Below are 7,879 nucleotides of genomic sequence, written 5' to 3' on the forward strand. Positions count from 1 at the left end.
TTCATGCATTCATCACATTCACAAACGATAGAAAAAATGATATTTTGTTCATATCACAATAACAATGGCAATTAAAGCGTTTCTTAGTTTCACACTCGATTAATTTACAATGTGTCCATCTGTCAACATTCAGAGGGTAGAAAAACTGTTTGTCGACATGTTTCAGTTGAGTTCTTAAAGTGGGCAATGACTTCCCTTTGTGTATTATGTTCAACCTTCTTCAGGACAAGAGACGATCGCCAAATCCGCGTGGTCTCATAGAAGAGTGGGGGTGTGTGTAAGGCAAAGAGGCCTAGGTCTATAAAATAAGAAAAAATATGTAAGGTGTCATCTCTGTTTCATAAAAACCCATTTCTTGAGTAACAGCTAGCTACTAAAGCTGTGTGTGAAGCGGCTCACCTCGTCTGATTTTTTCAGTGGCTGGCGTGTCAGTTCGGTGGAGTAAATCCCGGCGCGAGAGATCTCTAATAATGAGTTTCACGTCGTACGTCCTACAGAATAAAGGACATATAAACTCGTAAGTTTATAGGAGGGGTATAGCATACTATTAAAAAAGAACATTAATGAATCGGTACTCACTCAGTTGGCGTAATGGGGCTCACAAAATTGTCCGAGCTGTCGGTTCGGTCAGACTGCAGGGGAGGAGACAAAGTGTAAGTGCTTCCGAATTGTACACCCATATGTCGCATAACTATTATCACAATATAAAGCTTGCTTTAAGAATTCTAGTAGATGTCAGCTCTATAGAATAGAAACATTGTGTGATGGGCCCACAATAGGGAGCCATGAGCCTACACATCTAAACATAAGAATGTCTACGTCCCTGTAGTGAACTCTAAACCGCTCGTGAAAAATAGAAAAAATGGAGCTTACTTCTTAGGTTCTCTGTAATGAATCCCTTGGAAGAGAGTACCCGTTGCTGGTCAATCGCAGATCAAAGAGTCACGAAACTGTAACAACAGTGCATGGTTTCAGATATGGAGCCGAAAGAGCACGAACTGGCATAGACTATGTCTACTGCTGTCTACTTACTCGGTGTTACCTCAGCTCTGTCCGTCAGTGTATGAATCTGTTGGCGCTCCTCCGCTACTGATCGCGGCGATCCGGCGTACGTTCCAAATAGCACCAATGGACGCACAGCCGCTCGGAATTCTGGATGGTATGCGGCTGCTCGGCATTCTGGACATAGCAGTTCCCGAACACCGGCGGAAACGAAAACTGTCTCCACACGAATGTACCTATAGTTACCAAACAATGGTGAATGTGCCGCTGTGCGCGCTTACTGAGCGTGAAAGGGAGTCCAGTTTGCCAGTGCCCGGTTGATAAAGCTAAGCACTATGGGATATGTCAAAGGGCCTCATTTGTTGTTATTTAGCTTAAATCATGAAACCTCTCTTCCCATGTCGCAGGGCTATGAAAAAAGGTTACAGATGAATGTAAAAGTCTGGTACTCATCTTCGGCCACCATAGTATTATGTACTATTCAGGGCGTTCCATTCCACCGAAATATTTAACCCATGGCGGACCGTATCTAGAGAATAGATCCACTTCTGTTCCAGGCAGTGTAGGGCACTGGCCATATCCCCGCCTCTTGATTTAGGGCATATGGTTTGTAGTACAAACCACTTGATGTCTGTATCTTTATGGTGAAGTCTGTCAAAATGGTCCACCAGAGGTTTGTCAGCTGTATGGTTTCTAATACACGAGCAGTGTTCCCCAATACGTATTTTAACCTCTCTTGTGGTTTTTCCAACGTATAGTAAATTGCACGGACATGAGATGACATAGATTGCATTTTTTGTATGGCAGTTGGTGTGATTCTTCATCGTCCATGTATTGGTCCCGTATTGAAAAGTATGTTTGGTCTCGGTAAAGGGACATACGCTGCAGTTCCCGCATTTGTAGTGTCCAATAATGGGTGGAAGTCCCCATTGGTTCAAAATTGAGTTCTCTTTGGGTTTTTCATAATACGTGTGCACCAACTTTTGTCGCAAGTTGCAATTTCGTTTGAATGCAAACATGGGTTTCTTAGATAATGTACCCGGGTTCTTGATTAAATCCCAATTCTTATTAATGATCTTCTTGATGGCATTACTAATAGGGTTATACGTTGTGACACAGACCAATCTCTCGTGGATCTTTTTTTCTTGACTCTGTAAAATGAGAGCCCTGTTGGTATTGGCTGCTCTCTTCATGTTCCTTTTTACCAGTTGTTTCGGGTAACACCGTGTGTCCAGTCTTTCTTTGAGTTGTGTGGCGTGTGTTTGATAATCAACCCTATCTGTGCAATTGCGTCGAATCCTTAGAAATTGTCCATATGGCAGATTAAATTTCAGACTCTCTGGGTGAAAACTTGAGTAATGTAATAGGGTATTCTTGTCTGTGGGTTTCCTATAGAGTGAGGTGACCAACGCATTCCCTTGTTTTCTAATCAGTAGATCTAAGAAACTGACTTGATCATTGTTCCATTCGATGGTAAATTTTATATTGGAATCGCACGTGTTGCGCCACTTGTGGAAGGTGAGTAGAGATGTATTGTCACCCCGCCATATGAGGAACATGTCGTCTATATAGCGGCGCCACATCTTCAGCTGTCCATGCGGTTGTGTTCGTAGGATGTCATCGATGTTTCTTGATTCGAAGTTGGCCATGTATAAATTGGCCACATGTGGGGCAAAGGTGGCACCCATACTTACCCCTTTTTGTTGTTTAAAGAGCTGTTTTTTGAAGAGAAAGAAGTTCTCTGTCATTGCTAGTCTCGAACACTCTAGTATAAACCCTGTTGGAGGTTTATGTGGTTTACTACGTGTGTCGAGTACTTTGGCTAATACTTCTAGACATGCCATTTGGGGAATAGACGTGTATAATGCTTCCACGTCCATTGTGACCAGCAGATCTCCTGTTTCAATTGCGACATCTTGAAGAATTCGAATCATGTCCGTAGTGTCCTTAATGTATGAAGGCATTGCCAGGACAAAAGGTTTCAGGAAGAATTCGCTGTAGATGGACAGTGGTTCCAATAAAGAATCTATCACTGACACGATTGGCCTCCCTGGTGGATTCTCGAGTCTCTTGTGCACCTTCGGGAGTATGTAAAAAGCCGCTTTTTTGGGGAATTTTTTGTTCAGAAATTTAGCCTCGTCTGAGCAGATCCACTCTTCTGTCAGGGCGTGTGTTGTAAGGCTTTTAATCTCTTCCTGTAGTTGAGCAGTAGGATCTTGGTCCAATTTTTTATATGATCTCGTATCATTGAGCAGTCTCAGGCATTCTTTATCATAGTTGAGGCTGTCCATGAGGACTATCCCTCCACCTTTGTCGGCCGATTTGATGGTTATATTTTCTTGGCTGCTTAGATTTCTGAGACTCACTCTTTCGTCTTTTGTCAGATTATCTGTACGATAGTTTTTCTTCTTCAGACTCGAGAGCACTTGTTGCGTCACTCGGTTCTCGAACGTGATAATTTCCGGCGGACAGGTATGTGCCGGTGGATTAAAATTTGACTTCGTCTTCAGCCCAGTGATGTTAATATCTGCTGGGTCTTGGTCTTTATCCCCCATATTGATTTGATTTTGACTGGGTAAATATATTTCGAAGAAGTGTTTGAGTCTAATATTACGGAAAAACCTCTGTAATTCTAATTCAATGCTGAAAGGATCAGCTTTGGTCACAGGGACATAAGATAATCCTCTCGCCAGGAGGCTTTTTTCTGCAGGACTCAAAATGTATGAAGAGAGATTAAAGATCAGCAAGGTATCAGGATTCACTGATTCGAATACCATTGCCGGGTGCGTGCCCCCTGTTGTTGAGGTCGTTGTCGTGGTCTTCCTCTTGGGCCCCCTCTGGAAAAACCCCCTTGTTGTTGTGGGAAGAAACCCTGTCCTCTTTGGGGTGCCCCGGATGGGCCTGCTGAAGAGGGGTCCGATCCACTAGACGAACCAGACGAATTGGAGAAAGTCACTTTCCTATTACGTCTCGGATTCTGATTCGGGTTCTGAGGTAGATTAGTAAAGAATCCTTCTTTGAGATACGGATAGGTTTTATCTTCCTTGTAGCCAGCAATATCTTTTTGCAATTTAAATACTTTACGATCTAGATTCAGTTGTTTGAATGTCTTGATCTCAGTTTCTAGATTTTCCAGTATCTTTTTCGCGTCTTGTATATTTAATTATCCAAGAATTCTTTTTCCAGGATTGCTAGCTCGTCTCCCTGTTTTTTTGTTTCCTCCTCTGCAGTCTCGATTATTAATATAATCCAGTCCCGAGAGCAGCGATTACCGACACCACTAAAGTTCTTTTGAAATTTAGGGTTATCAGTGAAAATACACGGTATGTTTCTTACTTGGAGACCTTCCGGAATAATTGCAGCCCTGAGGTATTCAAGCATCAGTTTGCCGTGTAGTTCGGTACGGGTGATCTTTTTCTTTTTTTGTAAAATTATTTCACTTTTGTTTTGTTCACCACCTGTTGTTGTTTCAGCTATCTTTTCTTTTGTTAGCCATGCGGGTGTCTCTAAAAGTTTTTTATAGTGATCATCTGTAAAAGAAAAAAGGTGCACGTTATCCATTTCTTTGTGAAACCTTCCGAAGACTAATTAGCCCTTTCAGCCGTGGGCTGTACTTGAATGGAAAAAATATATATAAGGGGTGCCTGCTTTTGAGTCTGTGGTCTATCAGGCAAAGCGATAAGACTAATGAAAATTAGACCACCCAGACCAGAGATGACAACTGATTACTCTTTCAATTTGTAATCGTTAACTATTTATTTTGCAACAACCCATATGTCAAATTACACAGTAACAAATATATTCATATAAAATATGGCTCTTTGAACTTAGAGACAAACACATCCCTCCAAACAAACTTCATTCACAACTTCTTCATGCATTCATCACATTCACAAACGATAGAAAAAATGATATTTTGTTCATATCACAATAACAATGGCAATTAAAGCGTTTCTTGGTTTCACACTCGATTAATTTACAATGTGTCCATCTGTCAACATTCAGAGGGTAGAAAAACTGTTTGTCGACATGTTTCGGTTGAGTTCTTAAAGTGGGCAATGACTTCCCTTTGTGTATTATGTTCAACCTTCTTCAGGACAAGAGACGATCGCCAAATCCGCGTGGTCTCATAGAAGAGTGGGGGTGTGTGTAAGGCAAAGAGGCCTAGGTCTATAAAATAAGAAAAAATATGTAAGGTGTCATCTCTGTTTCATAAAAACCCATTTCTTGAGTAACAGCTAGCTACTAAAGCTGTGTGTGAAGCGGCTCACCTCCTCTGATTTTTTCAGTGGCTGGCGTGTCAGTTCGGTGGAGTAAATCCCGGCGCGAGAGATCTCTAATAATGAGTTTCACGTCGTACGTCCTACAGAATAAAGGACATATAAACTCGTAAGTTTATAGGAGGGGTATAGCATACTATTAAAAAAGAACATTAATGAATCGGTACTCACTCAGTTGGCGTAATGGGGCTCGCAAAATTGTCCGAGCTGTCGGTTCGGTCAGACTGCAGGGGAGGAGACAAAGTGTAAGTGCTTCCGTTTGTGAATGTGATGAATGCATGAAGAAGTTGTGAATGAAGTTTGTTTGGAGGGATGTGTTTGTCTCTAAGTTCAAAGAACCATATTTTATATGAATATATTTGTTACTGTGTAATTTGACATATGGGTTGTTGCAAAATAAATAGTTAACGATTACAAATTGAAAGAGTAATCAGTTGTCATCTCTGGTCTGGATGGTCTAATTTTCATTGGTCCTCATGTATTACAGTGCCAAAAACCTGTTTAAGGCATCCAGCTACCAATGCCGTGAGTATTTTGACATCCTGATTTAACACCACCAAGTGTCAATATGATTCACATATATCTGCCCGATTCCCAGGTTTCAGTATGGGGACTATGGTTGTCTCCTGCATGCTTTTTGGGAGCTGGCCACGTTCGTAAGCCACCTCGTTCACTTTAAGCAAGACAGGGGTAAGTGTAGCATTAAATTTGGTATAGAACTCAGGGGGGAGTATGTCTCCTCCAGAGTTTTGCCAGTCGACAGAGATGCAACCACCCTGCCATCTCTTCCTCTGTTAGCAGTAATTCAAGGGTGGAGGCCTGTTCAGCAGTTAGATGTGGCAGCTCAAATTGGGAGAGCGCAGAGTCCAGCTGCATAGGGTCGACCGTCATCTTGTGTTGGTACAGTTTACTATAAACTATAAAACGTGCTAAAGGTGTCATTTATCATCATCTGGGATTGCCAGAGGGCGCCGCATTCATCCTGTATCTGCGCGCCCATCAAGGGTGTTCAGTTTTGCACAGTCATGCTAGCAACCTTCCCGACTTGTCCCCCTCCCCGTGAATGCATGTTGTGTATACTTCATGATCAAATCTCCTGAGCCTCTCCCATGCATCAGTGAGTCCAGAGCAGCTGTAGCTCAGATTCAGCAGAGGGGTCTGAAATCTTGTCAGACTGTATAGTCTGTATCCGGTTTTCCAGTGTCCTCCGGTCCTCCCGCAGTGATCTCCTAATGCCACCAGCCCCAGCAATAACCTCCCCTCTGGTCACCACCTTGAAAGTTTCCCATACTGTCCCCTAACTGTCCATGCTGCCAACATTAGATTTTTTAAAATCAGGGAGGAAGTCCTCCGTACGGCCCCTAAAAATATCATCCCGCAAAATCTCAGCCAACATACGCCACTTTGGAACTGGAGATCTGGGTACCTATCTGTTCCAGTGTACTACAAGTGGGGAGTGGTCTGAGATGGAGCGACCAGTGTACTCTACCTCTGAGAATTCAGCCACAAGTTCAGCCCCCTCAAACATATAATAAACTCTGGTGTAGTCATTGTGTGGGGCTGAGTAGTATGAGTAACCCCGTCTGTCCACATGCAGTTCCCCTTTATATATCCGTCAGTGGGAGGTCAGTAAGTACAGTTTTAAGAGCTACGAGGCCGGTGGCCGCCGGGTTTGTTTGGAGTCAGACCTATTCAGGGCAGGGTCCCTGGTGCAATTAAAGTCACCCCCCACCAAATGAACATGACATCCCTCATTCGTGCCAGTTCACTACCCAGGGTGCAAAGGAAGGCAGGTATTGCATGATTTGAAGACAATGAGAATAAGAGTTCACTGTGTATTTTTCTTGGTGTTCCACATCACCATGCAGTATGGCATATCTACCCTCTTTGTATCTACATCAAGGAGCCGAAACGGAACAGCAGCATCTATCCATACAAGGACCGCCTGGCAAACTGCACCTGGCCAACACCCTCTCCTGCTCTGCAGGAAGCAGGTGCGTTTCTTGTAGCAATGCAATCGATATTTTCTTTCTACGAAGATAGGACCACACCGGGTTCCTGCACAGATTGGAGCCCATTGCCCTGACGTTTCAGGTCAATATCCTAGCCGATACCATCTGGTTAGCGTGCTGTCCATTCACCCATCCATACCACATACACAGGGCCTTAGGGCCACCACATCCAGCCGCCAACAACCATCATCCACCCACAAACCGCCCCGCTTAATGAGATGGGACCAAAGCTCAGAGCCCTCCCACCTGATGCCCATATCCCAGCCCCCAGCCATCCCACAGTATCACAGATGCCAACAACTAAACAAAGGAACACTAACCAACCATACCTCAACAAAGTGTAAACACTGCAAACAATGAGGCCATAACAACGCTCAACAGCATCAAGCTGTTCGGACATACTCATTCCCACAAGGCGAAATATTGCCATAGGGGCGCGGGCGCCGGCCAAAGGATACCAGCATAAGCCACATACCAACTATAAGTGACAGTCTGGGGGTGTCAGAAGTCCCATGTGTTGTACCCCCACTACAAAACGCATCCTCAGACAACAGTGGGTATGCTTTTTCATCGTGCATCTGGCAG

Source organism: Ambystoma mexicanum, chromosome 11 (genome assembly GCF_040938575.1).
Source record: "Ambystoma mexicanum isolate Mex_15411 chromosome 11, UKY_AmexF1_1, whole genome shotgun sequence".
Taxonomy (NCBI): domain Eukaryota; kingdom Metazoa; phylum Chordata; class Amphibia; order Caudata; family Ambystomatidae; genus Ambystoma; species Ambystoma mexicanum.